The 25943-nt window shown below is 43.0% G+C and overlaps 1 protein-coding gene and 1 long non-coding RNA gene across 2 annotated transcripts in view; one reads left to right on the forward strand and one right to left on the reverse strand.

Annotated features, from left to right (window-relative positions):
• Window positions 1-25943, reverse strand: part of LOC139760453 (uncharacterized) — a 339886-nt gene that overhangs the window by 54449 nt on the left and 259494 nt on the right. The window lies entirely within an intron of this gene.
• The window catches only part of LOC139760454 (uncharacterized), a 238432-nt gene continuing 231291 nt past the window's right edge, over window positions 18803-25943 (forward strand). The window contains exon 1 of the long non-coding RNA XR_011715342.1: window positions 18803-19671. This is a non-coding gene — a long non-coding RNA (uncharacterized lncRNA). The remainder of the gene's footprint in view (window positions 19672-25943) is intronic.

The raw sequence follows: 25943 nt of genomic DNA on the forward strand, positions 1-25943 counted from the left end.
ACGTCAACCCCGGTATACCACATCGATCCAATTCACTTTATTCCTTGCCCTCCTTTCACCCTCCTGCATGTTCAGGCCCCGATCACACAAAATCTTTTTCACTCCATCTTTCCACCTCCAATTTGGTCTCCCACTTCTCCTTGTTCCCTCCACCTCCGACACATATATCCTCTTGGTCAATCTTTCCTCACTCATTCTCTCCATGTGCCCAAACCATTTCAAAACACCCTCTTCTGCTCTCTCAACCACGCTCTTTTTATTTCCACACATCTCTCTTACCCTTACGTTACTTACTCGATCAAACCACCTCACACCACACATTGTCCTCAAACATCTCATTTCCAGAACATCCATCCTCCTGCGCACAACTCTATCCATAGCCCACACCTCGCAACCATACAACATTGTTGGAACCACTATTCCTTCAAACATACCCATTTTTGCTTTCCGAGATAATGTTCTCGACTTCCACACATTCTTCAAGGCTCCCAGGATTTTCGCCCCCTCCCCCACCCTATGATCCACTTCCGCTTCCATGGTTCCATCCGCTGCCAGATCCACTCCCAGATATCTAAAACACTTTACTTCCTCCAGTTTTTCTCCATTCAAACTTACCTCCCAACTGACTTGACCTTCAACCCTACTGTACCTAATAACCTTGCTCTTATTCACATTTACTCTTAACTTTCTTCTTTCACACACTTTACCAAACTCAGTCACCAGCTTCTGCAGTTTCTCACATGAATCAGCCACCAGCGCTGTATCATCAGCGAACAACAACTGATTCACTTCCCATGCTCTCTCATCCACAACAGACTTCATACTTGCCCCTCTTCCAAAACTCTTGCATTCACCTCCCTAACAACCCCATCCATAAATAAAAATTAAACAACCATGGAGACATCACACACCCCTGCCGCAAACCTACATTCACTGAGAACCAATCACTTTCCTCTCTTCCTACACATACACATGCCTTACATCCTCGATAAAAACTTTTCACTGTTTCTAACAACTTGCCTCCCACACCATATATTCTTAATACCTGCCACAGAGCATCTCTATCAACTCTATCATATGCCTTCTCCAGATCCATAAATGCTACATACAAATCCATTTGCTTTTCTAAGTATTTCTCACATACATTCTTCAAAGCAAAAACCTGATCCACACATCCTCTACCACTTCTGAAACCACACTGCTCTTCCCCAATCTGATGCTCTGTACATGCCTTCACCCTCTCAATCAATACCCTCCCATATAATTTACCAGGGATACTCAACAAACTTATACCTCTGTAATTTGAGCACTCACTCTTATCCCCTTTGCCTTTGTACAATGGCGCAATGCACGCATTCCGCCAATCCCCAGGCACCTCACCATGAGTCATACATACATTAAATAACCTTACCAACCAGTCAATAATACAGTCACGCCCTTTTTTAATAAATTCCACTGCAATACCATCCAAACCTGCTGCCTTGCCGGCTTTCATCTTCCGCAAAGCTTTTACTACCTCTTCTCTGTTTACCAAATCATTTTCCCTAACCCTCTCACTTTGCACACCACCTCGACCAAAACACCCTATATCTGCCACTCTATCATCAAACACATTCAACAAACCTTTAAAATACTCACTCCATCTCCTTCTCACATCACCACTACTTGTTATCACCTCCCCATTTGCGCCCTTCAATGAAACCAAGTTCCCATTTGCTCCCTTGTCTTACGCACTTTATTTACCTCCTTCCAGAACATCTTTTTATTCTCCCTAAAATTTAATGATACTCTCTCACCCCAACTCTCATTTGCCCTCTTTTTCACCTCTTGCACCTTTCTCTTGACCTCCTGTCTCTTTCTTTTATATATCTCCCACTCAACTGCATTTTTTCCCTGCAAAAATTGTCCAAATGCCTCTCTCTTCTCTTTCACTAATAATCTTACCTCTTCATCCCACCACTCACTACCCTTTCTAATCAACCCACCTCCCACTCTTCTCATGCCACAAGCATCTTTTGTGCAATCCATCACTGATTCCCTAAATACATCCTATTCCTCCCCCACTCCCCTTACTTCCACCAGTGATGCTACTACTTTTGTGAATCAAGAACCATTGCAACACAAACCTCGCCAGGTGGTAGTGTCCCGCTGTGTATCGAGACAGACTTCCCCAGAAATTTTTGAAAGGGGAAGTAAATGTTTATAGTTGTGTTACTGGAGTGATAGTTTTCATACATGGTGCTTTGACAAGAAAATAGTGAAATTGGAAAAAATGTAGCTTAGACATTGAAGCTTACTGATACAGTGGTTAAATTGATGAGAAGTACTATTGACGTTTGTGTAAATAAATTATACATTTCCCTTTTCCATAGCTAGAGGTTGAACCATTATATGATATTCATTTTTTCATTTCATTTTAAGCTAGAAGTTTCAGTTTTCTAAATTATTTCTTACATTTTTCATATGTATATATATATATATATATATATATATATATATATATATATATATATTTTTTTCATACTTTGTCGCTGTCTCCCACATTTGCGAGGTAGCGCAAGGAAACAGACGAAAGAAATGGCCCAACCCCCCCCCCCATACACATGTATATACATACGTCCACACACGCAAATATACATACCTACACAGCTTTCCATGGTTTACCCCAGACGCTTCACATGCCTTGATTCAATCCACTGACAGCACGTCAGCCCCGGTATACCACATCGCTCCAATTCACTCTATTCCTTGCCCTCCTTTCACCCTCCTGCATGTTCAGGCCCCGATCACACAAAATCTTTTTCACTCCATCTTTCCACATCCAACACATATATCCTCTTGGTCAATCTTTCCTCACTCATCCTCTCCATGTGCCCAAACCACTTCAAAACACCCTCTTCTGCTCTCTCAACCACGCTCTTTTTATTTCCACACATCTCTCTTACCCTTACGTTACTCACTCGATCAAACCACCTCACACCACACATTGTCCTCAAACATCTCATTTCCAGCACATCCATCCTCCTGCGCACAACTCTATCCATAGCCCACGCCTCGCAACCATACAACATTGTTGGAACCACTATTCCTTCAAACATACCCATTTTTGCTTTCCGAGATAATGTTCTCGACTTCCACACATTCTTCAAGGCCCCCAGAATTTTCGCCCCCTCCCCCACCCTATGATCCACTTCCGCTTCCATGGTTCCATCCGCTGCCAGATCCACTCCCAGATATCTAAAACACTTCACTTCCTCCAGTTTTTCTCCATTCAAACTCACCTCCCAATTGACTTGACCCTCAACCCTACTGTACCTAATAACCTTGCTCTTATTCACATTTACTCTTAACTTTCTTCTTCCACACACTTTACAAAATATATATATGTGTGTGTGAGTGTGTGTGTGTGTGTGTGTGTATATGTGTATATATTATCCCTGGGGATTGGGTGAAAGAATACTTCCCATGCATTCCTCACGTGTCGTAGAAGGCGACTAGAGGGGACGGGAGCGGGGGGGCCAGAAATCCTCCCCTCCTTGTATTTTATTTAACTTTCTAAAATGGGAAACAGAAGAAGGAGTCACGTGGGGAGTGCTCATCCTCCTCAAAGGCCATGACTGGGGTGTCTAAATGTGTGTGGATGTAACCAAGATGTGAATAAAGGAGAGATAGGTAGTATGTTTGAGGAAAGCAACCTGGGTGTTTTGGCTCTGAGTGAAACGAAGCTCAATGTTAAGGGGAAGAGTGGTTTGGGAATGTCTTTGGAGTAAAGTCAGGGGTTAGTGAGAGGACAAAAGCAAGGGAAGGAGTAGAAGTACTCCTGAAACAGGAGTTGTGGGAGTATGTGATAGAATGTAAGAAAGTAAATTCTCGATTAATATGGGTAAAACTGAAAGTTGATGGTGAGAGATGGGTGATTATTGGTGCATATACACCTGGGCATGAAAAGAAAGATCATGAGAGGCAAGTGTTTTGGGAGCAGCTGAATGAGTGTGTTAGTGGTTTTGATGCACGAAACCGGGTTATAGTCCTGGGTGATTTGAATGGAAAGGTGAGTAATGTGGCAGTTGAGGGAATAATTGGTATACATGGGGTGTTCAGTGTTGTAAATGGAAATGGTGAAGAGCTTGTATATTTATGTGCTGAAAAAGGACTGGTGATTGGGAATCCCTGGTTTAAAAAGCGAGATATACATAAGTATACGTATGTAAGTAGGAGAGATGGCCAGAGAGCGTTACTGGATTGCGTGTTAATTGACAGGCGCGCGAAAGAGAGAATTTTGGATGTTAATGTGCTGAGAGATGCAACTGGAGGGATGTCTGATCATTATCTTGTGGAGGCTAAGGTGAAGATTTGTATGGGTTTTCAGAAAAGAAGAGTGAATGTTGGGGTGAAGAGGGTGGTGAGAGTAAGTGAGCTTGGGAAGGAGACGTGTGTGAGGAAGTACCAGGAGAGACTGAGTATAGAATGGAAAAAGGTGAGAACAATGGAAGTATATATATATATATATATATATATATATATATAAGACAAGGGAGCAAATCGGAACCTCAGTGAAGGGCGCAAATGGGGAGGTGATAACAAGTAGTGGTGATGTGAGAAGGAGATGGAGTGAGTATTTTGAAGGTTTGTTGAATGTGTTTGATGATAGAGTGGCAGATATAGGGTGTTTTGGTCGAGGTGGTGTGCAAAGTGAGACGGTTAGGGAAAATGATTTGGTAAACAGTATCTCTTGATAGTGAAAGCTTTGCGGAAGATGAAAGCCGGCAAGGCAGCAGGTTCGGATGGTATTGCAGTGGAATTTATTAAAAAAGGGGGTGACTGTATTGTGGACTGGTTGGTAAGGTTATTTAATGTATGTATGACTCATGGTGAGGTGCCTGAGGATTGGCGGAATGCGTGCATAGTGCCATTGTACAAAGGCAAAGGGGATAAGAGTGAGTGCTCAAATTACAGAAGTATAAGTTTGTTGAGTATTCCTGGTAAATTATATGGGAGGGTATTGATTGAGAGGGTGAAGGCATGTACAGAGCATCAGATCGGGGAAGAGCAGTGTGGTTTCAGAAGTGGTAGAGGATGTGTGGATCAGGTGTTTGCTTTGAAGAATGTATGTGAGAAATACTTAGAAAAGCAAATGGATTTGTATGTAGCATTTATGGATCTGGAGAAGGCATATGATAGAGTTGATAGAGATGCTCTGTGGAAGGTATTAAGAATATATGGTGTGGGAGGAAAGTTGTTACAAGCATTGAAAAGTTTTTATCGAGGATGTAAGGCATGTGTACGTGTAGCAAGAGAGGAAAGTGATTGGTTCTCAGTGAATGTAGGTTTGCGGCAGGGATGTGTGATGTCTCCATGGTTGTTTAATTTGTTTATGGATGGGGTTGTTAGGGAGGTAAATGCAAGAGTTTTGGAAAGAGGGGCAAGTATGAAGTCTGTTGGGGGTGAGAGAGCTTGGGAAGTGAGTCAGTTGTTGTTCGCTGATGATACAGCGCTGGTGGCTGATTCATGTGAGAAACTGCAGAAGCTGGTGACTGATTTTGGAAAAGTGTGTGGAAGAAGAAAGTTAAGAGTAAATGTGAATAAGAGCAAGGTTATTAGGTACAGTAGGGTTGAGGGTCAAGTCAATTGGGAGGTGAGTTTGAATGGAGAAAAACTGGAGGAAGTGAAGTGTTTTAGATATCTGGGAGTGGATCTGGCAGCGGATGGAACCATGGAAGCGGAAGTGGATCATAGGGTGGGGGAGGGGGCGAAAATCCTGGGGGCCTTGAAGAATGTGTGGAAGTCGAGAACATTATCTCGGAAAGCAAAAATGGGTATGTTTGAAGGAATAGTGGTTCCAACAATGTTGTATGGTTGCGAGGCGTGGGCTATGGATAGAGTTGTGCGCAGGAGGATGGATGTTCTGGAAATGAGATGTTTGAGGACAATGTGTGGTGTGAGGTGGTTTGATCGAGTAAGTAACGTAAGGGTAAGAGAGATGTGTGGAAATAAAAAGAGCGTGGTTGAGAGAGTAGAAGAGGGTGTTTTGAAGTGGTTTGGGCACATGGAGAGAATGAGTGAGGAAAGATTGACCAAGAGGATATATGTGTCGGAGGTGGAGGGAAAGAGGAGAAGAGGGAGACCAAATTGGAGGTGGAAAGATGGAGTGAAAAAGATTTTGTGTGATCGGGGCCTGAACATGCAGGAGGGTGAAAGGAGGGCAAGGAATAGAGTGAATTGGAGCGATGTGGTATACCAGGGTTGACGTGCTGTCAGTGGATTGAAGCAGGGCATGTGAAGCGTCTGGGGTAAACCATGGAAAGCTGTGTAGGTATGTATATTTGTGTGTGTGGACGTATGTATATACATGTGTATGGGGGGGGTTGGGCCATTTCTTTCGTCTGTTTCCTTGCGCTACCTCGCAAACGCGGGAGACAACGAAAAAGTATAATAAAATAAAGTAATAAATATATATATATATATATATATATATATATATATATATATATATATATATATATATATATATATATATATACATATATGTATATATATATAATTTTTTTTTTTCTTTTGCTTTGTCGCTGTCTCCCGCGTTTGCGAGGTAGCGCAAGGATACAGACGAAAGAAATGGCCCAATCCACCCCCATACACATGTATATACAAACGTCCACATACGCAAATATACATACCTACACAGCTTTCCATGGTTTACCCCAGACGCTTCACATGCCTTGATTCAATCCACTGACAGCACGTCAACCCCGGTATACCACATCGCTCCAATTCACTCTATTCCTTGCCCTCCTTTCACCCTCCTGCATGTTCAGGCCCCGATCACACAAAATCTTTTTCACTCCATCTTTCCACCTCCAATTTGGTCTCCCTCTTCTCCTCGTTCCCTCCACCTCCGACACATATATCCTCTTGGTCAATCTTTCCTCACTCATTCTCTCCATGTGCCCAAACCAATTCAAAACACCCTCTTCTGCTCTCTCAACCACGCTCTTTTTATTTCCACACATCTCTCTTACCCTTACGTTACTTACTCGATCAAACCACCTCACACCACACATTGTCCTCAAACATCTCATTTCCAGCACATCCATCCTCCTGCACACAACTCTATCCATAGCCCACGCCTCGCAACCATACAACATTGTTGGAACCAGTATTCCTTCAAACATACCCATTTTTGCTTTCCGAGATAATGTTCTCGACTTCCACACATTCTTTAAGGCTCCCAGAATTTTCGCCCCCTTCCCCACCCTATCATCCACTTCCGCTTCCATGGTTCCATCCGCTGCCAGATCCACTCCTAGATATCTAAAACACTTCACTTCCTCCAGTTTTTCTCCATTCACACTCACCTCCCAATTGACTTGACCCTCAACCCTACTGTACCTAATAACCTTGCTCTTATTCACATTTACTCTTAACTTTCTTCTTTCACACACTTTACCAAACTCAGTCACCAGCTTCTGCAGTTTCTCACATGAATCAGCCACCAGCGCTGTATCATCAGCGAACAACAACTGACTCACTTCCCAAGCTCTCTCATCAACAACAGACTTCATACTTGCCCCTCTTTCCAAAACTCTTGCATTCACCTCCCTAACAACCCCATCCATAAACAAATTAAACAACCATGGAGACATCACACACCCCTGCCGCAAACCTATATTCACTGAGAACCAATCACTTTCCTCTCTTCCTACACGTACACATGCCTTACATCCGCGATAAAAACTTTTCAATGCTTCTAACAACTTGCCTCCCACACCATATATTCTTAATACCTTCCACAGAGCATCTCTATCAACTCTATCATATGCCTTCTCCAGATCCATAAATGCTACATACAAATCCATTTGCTTTGAAGAATGTATGTATATATATATATATATATAAATAACCTTCGAGGAGGATGAGCACTCACCGCGTGACTCCTTCTTCTGTTTCCCATTTTAGAAAGTTAAAAATACAAGGAGGGGAGGATTTCTGGCCCCCCACTCCCGTCCCCTCTAGTCGCCTTCTACGACATGCGAGGAATGCGTGGGAAGTATTCTTTCACCCCTATCCCCAGGGATAATATATATATATATATATATATATATATATATATATATATATATATATATATATATATATATATATACATACACATACACACGCATATATACACACACACACACAAATACATATATCTACATATGAAAAAAGTACGAAATAATTTAGAAAACTGAAACTTCTAGCTTGAAATGAAATGAGAAAATGAATGTCACATAATGGTTCAATCTCTGGCTATGAAAAAGGGAAATGTATAATTTATTTACACAAACGTGAATAGTTTCTAAGTATTTCTCACATACATTCTTCAAAGCAAACACCTGATCCACACATCCTCTACCACTTCTGAAACCACACTGCCCTTCCCCAATCTGATGCTCTGTAGATGCCTTCACCCTCTCAATCAATACCCTTCCATATAATTTACCAGGAATACTCAACAAACTTATACCTCTGTAATTTGAGCACTCACTCTTATCCCCTTTGCCTTTGTACAATGGCACTATGCACGCTTTCCGCCAATCCTCAGGCACCTCACCATGAGTCATACATACATTAAATAACCTTACCAACCAGTCAATAATACAGTCACCCCCTTTTTAATAAATTCCACTGCAATACCATCCAAACCTGCTGCCTTGCCGGCTTTCATCTTCCGCAAAGCTTTTACTACCTCTTCTCTGTTTACCAAATCATTTTCCCTAACCCTCTCACTTTGCACACCACCTCGACCAAGACACCCTATATCTGCCACTCTATCATCAAACACATTCAACAAACCTTCAAAATACTCACTCCATCTCCTTCTCACATCACCACTACTTGTTATCACCTCCCCATTTGCGCCCATCACTGAAGTTCCCATTTGCTCCCTTGTCTTACGCACTTTATTTACCTCCTTCCAGAACATCTTTTTATTCTCCCTAAAATTTAAAGATACTCTCTCACCCCAACTCTCATTTGCCCTCTTTTTCAGCTCTTGCACCTTTCTCTTGAACTCCTGTCTCTTTCTTTTATACATCCCCCACTCAATTGCATTTTTTCCCTGCAAAAGAAGCAGTGAAAAGTTTTTATCGAGGATATATGGCATGTGTACGTGTAGGAAGAGAGGAAAGTGATTGGTTCTCAGTGAATGTAGGTTTGCGGCAGGGGTGCGTGATGTCTCCATGCTTGTTTAATTTGTTTATGGATGGGGTTGTTGGGAGGTGAATGCATGAGTTTTGGAAAGAGGGGCAAGTATGAAGTCTGTTGGGGATGAGAGAGCTTGGGAAGTGAGTCAGTTGTTGTTCGCTGATGATACAGCGCTGGTGGCTGATTCATGTGAGAAACTGCAGAAGCTGGTGACTGAGTTTGGTAAAGTGTGTGAAAGAAGAAAGTTAAGAGTAAATGTGAATAAGAGCAAGGTTATTAGGTACAGTAGGGTTGAGGGTCAAGCCAACTGGGAGGTAAGTTTGAATGGAGAAAAACTGGAGGAAGTAAAGTGTTTTAGATATCTGGCAGTGGATCTGGCAGCGGATGGAACCATGGAAGCGGAAGTGGATCATAGGGTGGGGGAGGGGGCGAAAATTCTGGGAGCCTTGAAGAATGTGTGGAAGTCGAGAACATTATCTCGGAAAGCAAAAATGGGTATGCTTGAAGGAATAGTGGTTCCAACAATGTTGTATGGTTGTGAGGCGTGGGCTACGGATAGAGTTGCGTGCAGGAGGATGGATGTATAGGAAATGAGATGTTTGAGAACAATGTGTGGTGTGAGGTGGTTTGATTGAGTAAGTAACGTAAGGGTAAGAGAGATGTGTGGAAATAAAAAGAGCGTGGTTGAGAGAGCAGAAGAGGGTGTTTTGAAATGGTTTGGGCACATGGAGAGAATGAGTGAGGAAAGATTGACCAAGAGGATATATGTGTCGGAGGTGGAGGGAACGAGGAGAAGTGGGAGACCAAATTGGAGGTGGAAAGATGGAGTGAAAAAGATTTTGTGTGATCGGGGCCTGAACATGCAGGAGGGTGAAAGGAGGGCAAGGAATAGAGTGAATTGGATCGATGTAGTATACCGAGGTTGACGTGCTGTCAGTGGGTTGAATCAGGGCATGTGAAGCTTCTGGGGTAAACCATGGAAAGCGGTGTAGGTATGTATATTTGCGTGTGGAAGTATGTATATACATGTGTATGAGGGTGGGTTGGGCCATTTCTTTCGTCTGTTTCCTTGCGCTACCTCGCAAACGCGGGAGACTGCGACAAAGCAAAAAAAAAAAAAAAAAAATATATATATATATATATATATATATATATATATATATATATATATATATATATATATATATATATTATCCCTGGGGATAGGGGTGAAAGAATACTTCCCACGCATTCCTCGCATGTCGTAGAAGGCGACTAGAGGGGACGGGAGCGGGGGGGCCAGAAATCCTCCCCTCCTTGTATTTTTTCAACATTCTAAAATGGGAAACAGAAGAAGGAATCATGCAGAGAGTGCTCATCCTCCTCGAAGGCTCAGACTGGGGTGTCTAAATGTGTGTGGATGTAACAATGATGTGAAAAAAGGAGAGATAGGTCGCATGTTTGAGGAAAGGAACCTGGATGTTTTGGCTCTGAGTGAAACGAAGCTCAAGGGTAAAGGGGAAGAGTGGTTTGGGAATGTCTTGGGAGTAAAGTCAGGGGTTAGTGAGAGGACAAGAGAAAGGGAAGGAGTAGCAGTACTCCTGAAACAGGAGTTGTGGGAGTATGTGATAGAATGTAAGAAAGTAAATTCTCGATTAATATGGGTAAAACTGAAAGTTGATGGAGAGAGATGGATGATTATTGGTGCATATGCACCTGGGCATGAGAAGAAAGATCATGAGAGGCAAGTGTTTTGGGAGCAGCTGAATGTGTTAGTGGTTTTGATGCACGAGACAGGGTTATACTGATGGGTGATTTGAATGCAAAGGTGAGTAATGTGGCAGTTGAGGGAACAATTGGCATACATGGGGTGTTCAGTGTTGTAAACAGAAATGGTGAAGAGCTTGTAGATTTATGTGCTGAAAAAGGACTGGTGATTGGGAATACCTGGTTTAAAAAGCGAGATATACATAAGTATACTTATGTAAGTAGGAGAGATGGCCAGAGAGCGTTATTGGATTACGTGTTAATTGACAGGCGCGCAAAAGAGAGACTTTTGGATGTTAATGTGCTGAGAGGTGCAACTGGAGGGATGTCTGATCATTATCTTGTGGAGGCTAAGGTGAAGATTTGTATGGGTTTTCAGAAAAGAAGAGTGAATGTTGGGGTGAAGAGGGTGGTGAGAGTAAGTGAGCTTGGGAAGGAGACTTGTGTGAGGAAGTACCAGGACAGACTGAGTACAGAATGGAAAAAGGTGAGAACAATGGAAGTAAGGGGAGTGGGGGAGGAATGGGATGTATTTAGGGAATCAGTGTTGGATTGCGCAAAAGATGCTTGTGGCATGAGAAGAGTGGGAGGTGGGTTGATTAGGAAGGGTAGTGAGTGGTGGGTTGAAAGAGAAGAGAGAGGCATTTGGACAATTTTTGCAGGGAAAAAATGCAATTGAGTGGGAGATGTATAAAAGAAAGAGACAGGAGGTCAAGAGAAAGGTGCAAGAGGTGAAAAAGAGGGCAAATGAGAGTTGGGGTGAGAGAGTATCATTAAATCTTAGGGAGAATAAAAAGATGTTCTGGAAGGAGGTAAATAAAGTGCGTAAGACAAGGGAGCAAAAGGGAACTTCGGTGAAGGGCGCAAATGGGGAGGTGATAACAAGTAGTGGTGATGTGAGGAGATGGAGTGAGTATTTTGAAGGTTTGTTGAATGTGTTTGATGATAGATTGGCAGATATAGGGTGTTTTGGTCGAGGTGGTGTGCAAAGTGAGAGGGTTAGGGAAAATGATTTGGTAAACAGAGAAGAGGTAGTTAAAGCTTTGCAGAAGATGAAAGCCAGCAAGGCAGCAGGTTTGGATGGTATTGCAGTGGAATTTATTAAAAAAGGGGGTGACTGTATTATTGACTGGTTGGTAGGGTTATTCAATGTATGTATGACTCATGGTGAGGTGCCTGAGGATTGGCGGAATGCGTGCATAGTGCCACTGTACAAAGGCAAAGGGGATAAGAGTGAGTGCTCAAATTATAAAGGTATAAGTTTGTTGAGTATTCCTGGTAAATCATATGGGAGGGTATTGATTGAGAGGGTGAAGGCATGTACAGAGCATCAGATTGAGGAAGAGCAGTGCGGTTTCAGAAGTGGTAGAGGATATGTGGATCAGGTGTTTGCTTTGAAGAATGTACGTGAGAAATACTTAGAAAAGCAAATGGATTTGTATGTAGCATTTATGGATCTGGAGAAGGCATATGACAGAGTTGATAGAGATGCTCTGTGGAAGGCATTAAGAATATATGGTGTGGGAGGCAAGTTGTCAGAAGCAGTGAAAAGTTTTTATCGAGGATGTAAGGCATGTGTACGTGTAGGAAGAGAGGAAAGTGATTGGTTCTCAATGAATGTAGGTTTGCAGCAGGGGTGTGTGATGTCTCCATGGTTGTTTAATTTGTTTATGGATAGGGTTGTTAGGGAGGTGAATGCAAGAGTTTTGGAAAGAGGGGCAAGCATGAAGTCTGTTGTTGATGAGAGAGCTTGGGAAGTGAGTCAGTTGTTGTTCGCTGATGATACAGCGCTGGTGTCTGATTCATGTGAGAAACTGCAGAAGCTGGTGACTGAGTTTGGTAAAGTGTGTGAAAGACGAAAGTTAAGAGTAAATGTGAATAAGAGCAAGGTTATTAGGTACAGTAGGGTTGAGGGTCAAGTCAATTGGGAGGTGAGTTTGAATGGAGAAAAACTGGAGGAAGTAAAGTGTTTCAGATTGACCAAGAAGATATAGGTGTCGGAGGTGGAAGGAACGAGGAGAAGTGGGAGACCAAATTGGAGGTGGAAAGATGGAGTGAAAAAGATTTTGTGTGATCGGGGCCTGAACATGCAGGAGGGTGAAAGGAGGGCAAGGAATAGAGTGAACTGGATCAATGTGGTATACCGGGGTTGACGTGCTGTCAGTGGATTGAATCAGGGCATGTGAAGCGTCTGGGATAAACCATGGAAAGCTGTGTTAGAAAAGCAAATGGATTTGTATGTAGCATTTATGGATCTGGAGAAGGCATATGACAGAGTTGATAGAGATGCTCTGTGGAAGGCATTAAGAATATATGGTGTGGGAGGCAAGTTGTCAGAAGCAGTGAAAAGTTTTTATCGAGGATGTAAGGCATGTGTACGTGTAGGAAGAGAGGAAAGTGATTGGTTCTCAATGAATGTAGGTTTGCAGCAGGGGTGTGTGATGTCTCCATGGTTGTTTAATTTGTTTATGGATAGGGTTGTTAGGGAGGTGAATGCAAGAGTTTTGGAAAGAGGGGCAAGCATGAAGTCTGTTGTTGATGAGAGAGCTTGGGAAGTGAGTCAGTTGTTGTTCGCTGATGATACAGCGCTGGTGTCTGATTCATGTGAGAAACTGCAGAAGCTGGTGACTGAGTTTGGTAAAGTGTGTGAAAGACGAAAGTTAAGAGTAAATGTGAATAAGAGCAAGGTTATTAGGTACAGTAGGGTTGAGGGTCAAGTCAATTGGGAGGTGAGTTTGAATGGAGAAAAACTGGAGGAAGTAAAGTGTTTCAGATTGACCAAGAAGATATAGGTGTCGGAGGTGGAAGGAACGAGGAGAAGTGGGAGACCAAATTGGAGGTGGAAAGATGGAGTGAAAAAGATTTTGTGTGATCGGGGCCTGAACATGCAGGAGGGTGAAAGGAGGGCAAGGAATAGAGTGAACTGGATCAATGTGGTATACCGGGGTTGACGTGCTGTCAGTGGATTGAATCAGGGCATGTGAAGCGTCTGGGATAAACCATGGAAAGCTGTGTAGGTATGTATATTTGCGTGTGTGGATGTATGTATATACATGTGTATGGGGGTGGGTTGGGCCATTTCTTTTGTCTGATTCCTTGTGCTACCTCGCAAACGTGGGAGACAGCAACAAAGCAAAAAAAAATATATATATATATATATGTATATATATATATACATATTAATATGGTTAATATGGGTAAAACTGAAAGTTGATGGAGAGAGATGGGTGATTATTGGTGCATATGCACCTGGGGATGAGAAGAAAGATCATGAGAGGCAAGTGTTTTGGGAGCAGCTGAATGAGTGTGTTAGTGGTTTTGATGTACGAGACCGGGTTATAGTGATGGGTGATTTGAATGCAAAGGTGAGTAATGTGGCAGTTGAGGGAATAATTGGTATACATGGGGTGTTCAGTGTTGTAAATGGAAATGGTGAAGAGCTTGTAGATTTATGTGCTGAAAAAGGACTGATGATTGGGAATACCTGGTTTAAAAAGCGAGATATACATAAGTATACTTATATAAGTAGGAGAGATGGCCAGAGAGCGTTATTGGATTACGTGTTAATTGACAGGCGTGCGAAAGAGAGACTTTTGGATGTTAATGTGCTGAGAGGTGCAACTGGAGGGATGTCTGATCATTATCTTGTGGAGGCTAAGGTGAAGATTTGTCTGGGTTTTCAGAAAAGAAGAGTGAATGTTGGGGTGAAGAGGGTGGTGAGAGTAAGTGAGCTTGGGAAGGAGACTTGTGTGAGGAAGTACCAGGACAGACTGAGTACAGAATGGAAAAAGGTGAGAACAATGGAAGTAAGGGGAGTGGGGGAGGAATGGGATGTATTTAGGGAATCAGTGATGGATTGCACAAAAGATGCTTGTGGCATGAGAAGAGTGGGAGGTGGGTTGATTAGAAAGGGTAGTGAGTGGTGGGATGAAGAAGTAAGAGTATTAGTGAAAGAGAAGAGAGAGGCATTTGGACGATTTTTGCAGGGAAAAAATGCAATTGAGTGGGAGATGTATAAAAGAAAGAGACAGGAGGTCAAGAGAAAGGTGCAAGAGGTGAAAAAAAGGGCAAATGAGAGTTGGGGTGAGAGAGTATCATTAAATTTTAGGGAGAATAAAAAGATGTTCTGGAAGGAGGTAAATAAAGTGCGTAAGACAAGGGAGCAAATGGGAACTTCAGTGAAGGGCGCAAATGGGGAGGTGATAGCAAGTAGTGGTGATGTGAGAAGGAGATGGAGTGAGTATTTTGAAGGTTTGTTGAATGTGTTTGATAGAGTGGCAGATATAGGGTGTTTTGGTCGAGGTGGTGTGCAAAGTGAGAGGGTTAGGGAAAATGATTTGCTAAACAGAGAAGAGGTAGTAAAAGCTTTGCGGAAGATGAAAGCTGGCGAGGCAGCAGGTTTGGATGGTATTGCAGTGGAACTTATTAAAAAAGGGGGTGACTGTATTGTTGACTGGTTGGTAAGGTTATTTAATGTATGTATGACTCATGCTGAGGTGCCTGAGGATTGGCGGAATGCGTGCATAGTGCCATTGTACAAAGGCAAAGGGGATAAGAGTGAGTGCTCAAATTACAGAGGTATAAGTTTGTTGAGTATTCCTGGTAAATTATATTGGAGGGTATTGATTGAGAGGGTGAAGGCATGTACAGAGCATCAGATTGGGGAAGAGCAGTGTGGTTTCAGAAGTGGTAGAGGATGTGTGGATCAGGTGTTTGCTTTGAAGAATGTATGTGAGAAATACTTAGAAAAGCAAATGGATTTGTATGTTGCATTTATGGATCTGGAGAAGGCATATGATAGAGTTGATAGAGATGCTCTGTGGAAGGTATTAAGAATATATGGTGTGGGAGGCAAGTTGTTAGAAGCAGTGAAAAGTTTTTATCGAGGATGTATGGCATGTGTACGTGTAGGAAAAGAGGAAAGTGATTGGTTCTCAGTGAATGTAGGTTTGCGGCAGGGGTGTGTGATGTCTCCATGGTTGTTTAATCTGTTTATGGATGGGGTTGTTAGGGAGGTGAATGCAAGAGTTTTGGAAAGAGGGGCAAGTATGAATTCTTTTGGGGATGAGAGAGCTTGGGAAGTGGGTCAGTTGTTGTTCGCTGATGATACAGCACTGGTGGCTGATTCATGTGAGAAACTACAGAAGCTGGTGACTGAGTTTGGTAAAGTGTGTGAAAGAAGAAAGTTAAGAGTAAATGTGAATAAGAGCAAGGTTATTAGGTACAGTAGGGTTGAAGGTCAAATCAATTGGGAGGTGAGTGTGAATGGAGAAAAACTAGAGGAAGTGAAGTGTTTTAGATATCTGGGAGTGGATCTGGCAGCGGATGGAACCATGGAAGCGGAAGTGGATCATAGGGTGGGGGAGGGGGCGAATATTCTGGGAGCCTTGATGAATGTGTGGAAGTCGAGAACATTATCTCGGTAAGCAAAAATGGGTATGTTCGAAGGAATAGTGGTTCCAACAATGTTGTATGGTTGCGAGGCGTGGGCTATGGATAGAGTTGTGCGCAGGAGGATGGATGTGCTGGAAATGAGATGTTTGAGGACAATGTGTGGTGTGAGGTGGTTTGATCGAGTAAGTAACGTAAGGGTAAGAGAGATGTGTGGAAATAAAAAGAGCATGGTTGAGAGAGGAGAAGAGGGTGTTTTGAAATGGTTTGGGCACATGGAGAGAATGAGTGAGGAAAGATTGACCAAGAGGATATAGGTGTCGGAGGTGGAGGGAACGAGGAGAAGAGGGAGATCAAATTGGAGGTGGAAAGATGGAGTGAAAAAGATTTTGTGTGATCGGGGCCTGAACATGCAGGAGGGTGAAAGGAGGGCAAGGAATAGAGTGAATTGGATCAATGTGGTATACCGGGGTTGACGTGCTGTCAGTGGATTGAATCAGGGCATGTGAAGCGTCTGGGATAAACCATGGAAAGCTGTGTAGGTATGTATATTTGCGTGTGTGGATGTATGTATATACATGTGTATGGGGGTGGGTTCGGCCATTTCTTTTGTCTGATTCCTTGTGCTACCTCGCAAACGTGGGAGACAGCAACAAAGCAACAAAGTATCATTAAATCTTAGGGAGAATAAAAAGATGTTCTGGAAGGAGGTAAATAAAGTGCGTAAGACAAGGGAGCAAAAGGGAACTTCGGTGAAGGGCACAAATGGGGAGGTGATAACAAGTAGTGGTGATGTGAGGAGATGGAGTGAGTATTTTGAAGGTTTGTTGAATGTGTTTGATGATAGATTGGCAGATATAGGGTGTTTTGGTCGAGGTGGTGTGCAAAGTGAGAGGGTTAGGGAAAATGATTTGGTAAACAGAGAAGAGGTAGTTAAAGCTTTGCAGAAGATGAAAGCCAGCAAGGCAGCAGGTTTGGATGGTATTGCAGTGGAATTTATTAAAAAAGGGGGTGACTGTATTATTGACTGGTTGGTAGGGTTATTCAATGTATGTATGACTCATGGTGAGGTGCCTGAGGATTGGCGGAATGCGTGCATAGTGCCACTGTACAAAGGCAAAGGGGATAAGAGTGAGTGCTCAAATTATAAAGGTATAAGTTTGTTGAGTATTCCTGGTAAATCATATGGGAGGGTATTGATTGAGAGGGTGAAGGCATGTACAGAGCATCAGATTGAGGAAGAGCAGTGCGGTTTCAGAAGTGGTAGAGGATATGTGGATCAGGTGTTTGCTTTGAAGAATGTACGTGAGAAATACTTAGAAAAGCAAATGGATTTGTATGTAGCATTTATGGATCTGGAGAAGGCATATGACAGAGTTGATAGAGATGCTCTGTGGAAGGCATTAAGAATATATGGTGTGGGAGGCAAGTTGTCAGAAGCAGTGAAAAGTTTTTATCGAGGATGTAAGGCATGTGTACGTGTAGGAAGAGAGGAAAGTGATTGGTTCTCAATGAATGTAGGTTTGCAGCAGGGGTGTGTGATGTCTCCATGGTTGTTTAATTTGTTTATGGATAGGGTTGTTAGGGAGGTGAATGCAAGAGTTTTGGAAAGAGGGGCAAGCATGAAGTCTGTTGTTGATGAGAGAGCTTGGGAAGTGAGTCAGTTGTTGTTCGCTGATGATACAGCGCTGGTGTCTGATTCATGTGAGAAACTGCAGAAGCTGGTGACTGAGTTTGGTAAAGTGTGTGAAAGACGAAAGTTAAGAGTAAATGTGAATAAGAGCAAGGTTATTAGGTACAGTAGGGTTGAGGGTCAAGTCAATTGGGAGGTGAGTTTGAATGGAGAAAAACTGGAGGAAGTAAAGTGTTTCAGATTGACCAAGAAGATATAGGTGTCGGAGGTGGAAGGAACGAGGAGAAGTGGGAGACCAAATTGGAGGTGGAAAGATGGAGTGAAAAAGATTTTGTGTGATCGGGGCCTGAACATGCAGGAGGGTGAAAGGAGGGCAAGGAATAGAGTGAACTGGATCAATGTGGTATACCGGGGTTGACGTGTTGTCAGTGGATTGAATCAGGGCATGTGAAGCGTCTGGGATAAACCATGGAAAGCTGTGTAGGTATGTATATTTGCGTGTGTGGATGTATGTATATACATGTGTATGGGGGTGGGTTGGGCCATTTCTTTTGTCTGATTCCTTGTGCTACCTCGCAAACGTGGGAGACAGCAACAAAGCAAAAAAAAATATATATATATATATATGTATATATATATATACATATTAATATGGTTAATATGGGTAAAACTGAAAGTTGGTGGAGAGAGATGGGTGATTATTGGTGCATATGCACCTGGGGATGAGAAGAAAGATCATGAGAGGTAAGTGTTTTGGGAGCAGCTGAATGAGTGTGTTAGTGGTTTTGATGTACGAGACCGGGTTATAGTGATGGGTGATTTGAATGCAAAGGTGAGTAATGTGGCAGTTGAGGGAATAATTGGTATACATGGGGTGTTCAGTGTTGTAAATGGAAATGGTGAAGAGCTTGTAGATTTATGTGCTGAAAAAGGACTGATGATTGGGAATACCTGGTTTAAAAAGCGAGATATACATAAGTATACTTATATAAGTAGGAGAGATGGCCAGAGAGCGTTATTGGATTACGTGTTAATTGACAGGCGTGCGAAAGAGAGACTTTTGGATGTTAATGTGCTGAGAGGTGCAACTGGAGGGATGTCTGATCATTATCTTGTGGAGGCTAAGGTGAAGATTTGTCTGGGTTTTCAGAAAAGAAGAGTGAATGTTGGGGTGAAGAGGGTGGTGAGAGTAAGTGAGCTTGGGAAGGAGACTTGTGTGAGGAAGTACCAGGACAGACTGAGTACAGAATGGAAAAAGGTGAGAACAATGGAAGTAAGGGGAGTGGGGGAGGAATGGGATGTATTTAGGGAATCAGTGATGGATTGCACAAAAGATGCTTGTGGCATGAGAAGAGTGGGAGGTGGGTTGATTAGAAAGGGTAGTGAGTGGTAGGATGAAGAAGTAAGAGTATTAGTGAAAGAGAAGAGAGAGGCATTTGGACGATTTTTGCAGGGAAAAAATGCAATTGAGTGGGAGATGTATAAAAGAAAGAGACAGGAGGTCAAGAGAAAGGTGCAAGAGGTGAAAAAAAGGGCAAATGAGAGTTGGGGTGAGAGAGTATCATTAAATTTTAGGGAGAATAAAAAGATGTTCTGGAAGGAGGTAAATAAAGTGCGTAAGACAAGGGAGCAAATGGGAACTTCAGTGAAGGGCGCAAATGGGGAGGTGATAGCAAGTAGTGGTGATGTGAGAAGGAGATGGAGTGAGTATTTTGAAGGTTTGTTGAATGTGTTTGATAGAGTGGCAGATATAGGGTGTTTTGGTCGAGGTGGTGTGCAAAGTGAGAGGGTTAGGGAAAATGATTTGCTAAACAGAGAAGAGGTAGTAAAAGCTTTGCGGAAGATGAAAGCTGGCGAGGCAGCAGGTTTGGATGGTATTGCAGTGGAACTTATTAAAAAAGGGGGTGACTGTATTGTTGACTGGTTGGTAAGGTTATTTAATGTATGTATGACTCATGCTGAGGTGCCTGAGGATTGGCGGAATGCGTGCATAGTGCCATTGTACAAAGGCAAAGGGGATAAGAGTGAGTGCTCAAATTACAGAGGTATAAGTTTGTTGAGTATTCCTGGTAAATTATATTGGAGGGTATTGATTGAGAGGGTGAAGGCATGTACAGAGCATCAGATTGGGGAAGAGCAGTGTGGTTTCAGAAGTGGTAGAGGATGTGTGGATCAGGTGTTTGCTTTGAAGAATGTATGTGAGAAATACTTAGAAAAGCAAATGGATTTGTATGTTGCATTTATGGATCTGGAGAAGGCATATGATAGAGTTGATAGAGATGCTCTGTGGAAGGTATTAAGAATATATGGTGTGGGAGGCAAGTTGTTAGAAGCAGTGAAAAGTTTTTATCGAGGATGTATGGCATGTGTACATGTAGGAAGAGAGGAAAGTGATTGGTTCTCAGTGAATGTAGGTTTGCGGCAGGGGTGTGTGATGTCTCCATGGTTGTTTAATCTGTTTATGGATGGGGTTGTTAGGGAGGTGAATGCAAGAGTTTTGGAAAGAGGGGCAAGTATGAATTCTTTTGGGGATGAGAGAGCTTGGGAAGTGGGTCAGTTGTTGTTCGCTGATGATACAGCACTGGTGGCTGATTCATGTGAGAAACTACAGAAGCTGGTGACTGAGTTTGGTAAAGTGTGTGAAAGAAGAAAGTTAAGAGTAAATGTGAATAAGAGCAAGGTTATTAGGTACAGTAGGGTTGAAGGTCAAATCAATTGGGAGGTGAGTTTGAATGGAGAAAAACTAGAGGAAGTGAAGTGTTTTAGATATCTGGGAGTGGATCTGGCAGCGGATGGAACCATGGAAGCGGAAGTGGATCATAGGGTGGGGGAGGGGGCGAATATTCTGGGAGCCTTGATGAATGTGTGGAAGTCGAGAACATTATCTCGGTAAGCAAAAATGGGTATGTTTGAAGGAATAGTGGTTCCAACAATGTTGTATGGTTGCGAGGCGTGGGCTATGGATAGAGTTGTGCGCAGGAGGATGGATGTGCTGGAAATGAGATGTTTGAGGACAATGTGTGGTGTGAGGTGGTTTGATCGAGTAAGTAACGTAAGGGTAAGAGAGATGTGTGGAAATAAAAAGAGCATGGTTGAGAGAGGAGAAGAGGGTGTTTTGAAATGGTTTGGGCACATGGAGAGAATGAGTGAGGAAAGATTGACCAAGAGGATATAGGTGTCGGAGGTGGAGGGAACGAGGAGAAGAGGGAGATCAAATTGGAGGTGGAAAGATGGAGTGAAAAAGATTTTGTGTGATCGGGGCCTGAACATGCAGGAGGGTGAAAGGAGGGCAAGGAATAGAGTGAATTGGATCGATGTGGTATACGGGGGTGACGTGCTGTCAGTGGATTGAATCAAGGCATGTGAAGCGTCTGGGGTAAACCATGGAAAGCTGTGTAGGTACGTATAATTGCGTGTGTGGACGTATGTATGTACATGTGTATGGGGGTGGGTTGGGCCATTTCTTTCGTCTGTTTCCTTGCGCTATCTCGCAAACGCGGGAGACAGTGACAAAGCAAAAAAAAAATATATATATATATATTTTTTTTTTTTTTGCTTTGTCGGTCTCCCGCGTTTGCGAGGTAGCGCAAGGAAACAGACGAAAAAAATGGCCCAACCCACCCCCATACACATGTATATACATACGTCCACACACACAAATATACATACCTACACAGCTTTCCATGGTTTACCCCAGACGCTTCACATGCCCTGATTCAATCCACTGATAGCACGTCAACCCCGGTATACCACATCGCTCCAATTCACTCTATTCCTTGCCCTCCTTTCACCCTCCTGCATGTTCAGGCCCTGATCACACAAAATCTTCTTCACTCCATCTTTCCACCTCCAATTTGGTCTCCCTCTTCTCCTCGTTCCCTCCACCTCCGACACATATATCCTCTTGGTCAATCTTTCCTCACTCATTCTCTCCATGTGCCCAAACCATTTCAATACACCCTCTTCTCCTCTCTCAACCACGCTCTTTTAATTTCCACACATCTCTCTTACCCTTACGTTACTTACTCGATCAAACCACCTCACACCACACAGTGTCCTCAAACATCTCATTTCCAGAACATCCATCCTCCTGCGCACCACTCTATCCATAGCCCACGCCTCGCAACCATACAACATTGTTGGAACCACTATTCCTTCAAACATACCCATTTTTGCTTTCCGAGATAATGTTCTCGACTTCCACACATTCTTCAAGGCCCCCAGAATTTTCGCCCCCTCCCCCACCCTATGATCCACTTCTGCTTCCATGGTTCCATCCGCTGCCAGATCCACTCCCAGATATCTAAAACACTTCACTTCCTCCAGTTTTTCTCTATTCAAACTCACCTCCCAATTGACTTGACCCTCAACCCTACTGTACCTAATAACCTTGCTCTTATTCACATTTACTCTTAACTTTCTTCTTTCACACACTTTACCAAACTCAGTCACCAGCTTCTGCAGTTTCTCACATGATTCAGCCACCAGCGCTGTATCATCAGCGAACAACAACTGACTCACTTCCCAAGCTCTCTCATCAACAACAGACTTCATACTTGCCCCTCTTTCCAAAACTCTTGCATTCACCTCCCTAACAACCCCATCCATAAACAGATTAAACAACCATGGAGACATCACACACCCCTGCCGCAAACCTACATTCACTGAGAACCAATCACTTTCCTCTCTTCCTACACGTACACATGCCTTACATCCTCGATAAAAACTTTTCACTGCTTCTAACAACTTGCCTCCCACACCATATATTCTTAATACCTTCCACAGAGCATCTCTATCAACTCTATCATATGCCTTCTCCAGATCCATAAATGCTACATACAAATCCATTTGCTTTTCTAAGTATTTCTCACATACATTCTTCAAAGCAAACACCTGATCCACACATCCTCTACCACTTCTGAAACCACACTGCTCTTCCCCAATCTGATGCTCTGTACATGCCTTCACCCTCTCAATCAATACCCTCCCATACAATTTACCTGGAATACTCAACAAACTTATACCTCTGTAATTTGAGCACTCACTCTTATCCCCTTTGCCTTTGTACAATGGCACTATGCACGCATTCCGCCAATCCTCAGGCACCTCACCATGAGTCATACATACATTAAATAACCTTACCAACCAGTCAACAATACAGTCACCCCCTTTTTTAATAAATTCCACTGCAATACCATCCAAACCTGCTGCCTTGCCGGCTTTCATCTTCCGCAAAGCTTTTACTACCTCTTCTCTGTTTAGCAAATCATTTTCCCTAACCCTCTCACTTTGCACACCACCTCGACCAAAACACCCTATATCTGCCACTCTATCATCAAACACATTCAACAAACCTTCAAAATACTCACTCCATCTTCTCACATCACCACTACTTGTTATCACCTCCCCATTTGCGCCCTTCACTGAAGTTCCCATTTGCTCCCATGTCTTACACACTTTATTTACCTCCTTCCAGAACCTCTTTTTATTCTCCCTAAAATTTAATGATATTCTCTCACCCCAACTCTCTTTTGCCCTTTTTTTCACCTCTTGCACATTTCTCTTGACCTCCTGTCTCTTTCTTTTATGCATCTCCCACTCAATTGCATTTTTTCCCTGCAAAAATCGTCCAAATGCCTCTCTCTTCTCTTTCACTAATACTCTTACTTCTTCATCCCACCACTCACTACCCTTTCTAATATATATATATATATATATATACATATATATATATATATATACATATATATATATATATATTTTTTTTTTTTTTGCTTTGTCGCTGTCTCCCGCGTTTGCGAGGTAGCGCAAGGAAACAGACGAAAGAAATGGCCCAACCCACCCCCATACACATGTATATACGTACGTCCACACGCAAATATACATACCTACACAGCTTTCCATGGTTTACCCCAGACGCTTCACATGCCCCGATTCAATCCACTGACAGCACGTCAACCCCGGTATACCACATCGCTCCAATTCACTCTATTCCTTGCCCTCTTTCACCCTCCTGCATGTTCAGGCCCCGATCACACAAAATCTTTTTCACTCCATCCTTCCACCTCCAATTTGGTCTCCCTCTTCTCCTCGTTCCCTCCACCTCCGACACATATATATATATTTTTTTTTTATTATACTTTGTCGCTGTCTCCCGCGTTTGCGAGGTAGCGCAAGGAAACAGACGAAAGAAATGGCCCAATCCCCCCCCATACACATGTATATACATACGTCCACACACGCAAATATACATACCTACACAGCTTTCCATGGCTTACCCCAGATGCTTCACATGCCCTGCTTCAATCCACTGACAGCACGTCAACCCCGGTATACCACATCGCTCCAATTCACTCTATTCCTTGCCCTCCTTTCACCCTCCTGCATGTTCAGGCCCCGATCACACAAAATCTTTTTCACTCCATCTTTCCACCTCCAATTTGGTCTCCCTCTTCTCCTTGTTCCCTCCACCTCCGACACATATATCCTCTTGGTCAATCTTTCCTCACTCATCCTCTCCATGTGCCCAAACCACTTCAAAACACCCTATTCTGCTCTCTCAACCACGCTCTTTCTATTTCCACACATCTCTCTTACCCTTACGTTACTCACTTGATCAAACCACCTCACACCACACATTGTCCTCAAACATCTCATTTCCAGCACATCCATCCTCCTGCGCACAACTCTATCCATAGCCCACGCCTCGCAACCATACAACATTGTTGGAACCACTATTCCTTCAAACATACCCATTTTTGTTTTCCGAGATAATGTTCTCGACTTCCACACATTCTTCAAGGCCCCCAGGATTTTCGCCTCCTCCCCCACCCTATGATCCACTTCCGCTTCCATGGTTCCATCCGCTGCCAGATCCACTCCCAGATATCTAAAACACTTCACTTCCTCCAGTTTTTCTCCATTCAAACTCACCTCCCAATTGACTTGACCCTCAACCCTACTGTACCTAATAACCTTGCTCTTATTCACATTTACTCTTAACTTTCTTCTTCCACACACTTTTCCAAACTCAGTCACCAGCTTCTGCAGTTTCTCACATGAATCAGCCACCAGCGCTGTATCATCAGCGAACAACAACTGACTCACTTCCCAAGCTCTCTCATCCCCAACAGACTTCATACTTGCCCCTCTTTCCAAAACTCTTGCATTTACCTCCCTAACAACCCCATCCATAAACAAATTAAACAACCATGGAGACATCACACACCCCTGCCGCAAACCTACATTCACTGAGAACCAATCACTTTCCTCTCTTCCTACACGTACACATGCCTTACATCCTCGATAAAAACTTTTCACTGCTTCTAACAACTTTCCTCCCACACCATATATTCTTAATACCTTCCACAGAGCATCTCTATCAACTCTATCATATGCCTTCTCCAGATCCATAAATGCTACATACAAATCCATTTGCTTTTCTAAGTATTTCTCACATACATTCTTCACAGCAAACACCTGATCCACACATCCTCTACCACTTCTGAAACCACACTGCTCTTCCCCAATCTGATGCTCTGTACATGCCTTCACCCTCTCAATCAATACCCTCCCATATAATTTACCAGGAATACTCAACAAACTTATACCTCTGTAATTTGAGCACTCACTCTTATCCCCTTTGCCTTTGTACAATGGCACTATGCACGCATTCCGCCAATCCTCAGGCACCTCACCATGAGTCATACATACATTAAATAACCTTACCAACCAGTCAACAATACAGTCACCCCCTTTTTTAATAAATTCCACTGCAATACCATCCAAACCTGCTGCCTTGCCGGTTTTCATCTTCCGCAAAGCTTTCACTACCTCTTCTCTGTTTACCAAATCATTTTCCCTAACCCTCTCACTTTGCACACCACCTCGACCAAAACACCCTATATCTGCCACTCTATCATCAAACACATTCAACAAACCTTCAAAATACTCACTCCATCTCCTTCTCACATCACCACTACTTGTTATC

This window comes from Panulirus ornatus, chromosome 37 (genome assembly GCF_036320965.1).
Source record: "Panulirus ornatus isolate Po-2019 chromosome 37, ASM3632096v1, whole genome shotgun sequence".
Taxonomy (NCBI): domain Eukaryota; kingdom Metazoa; phylum Arthropoda; class Malacostraca; order Decapoda; family Palinuridae; genus Panulirus; species Panulirus ornatus.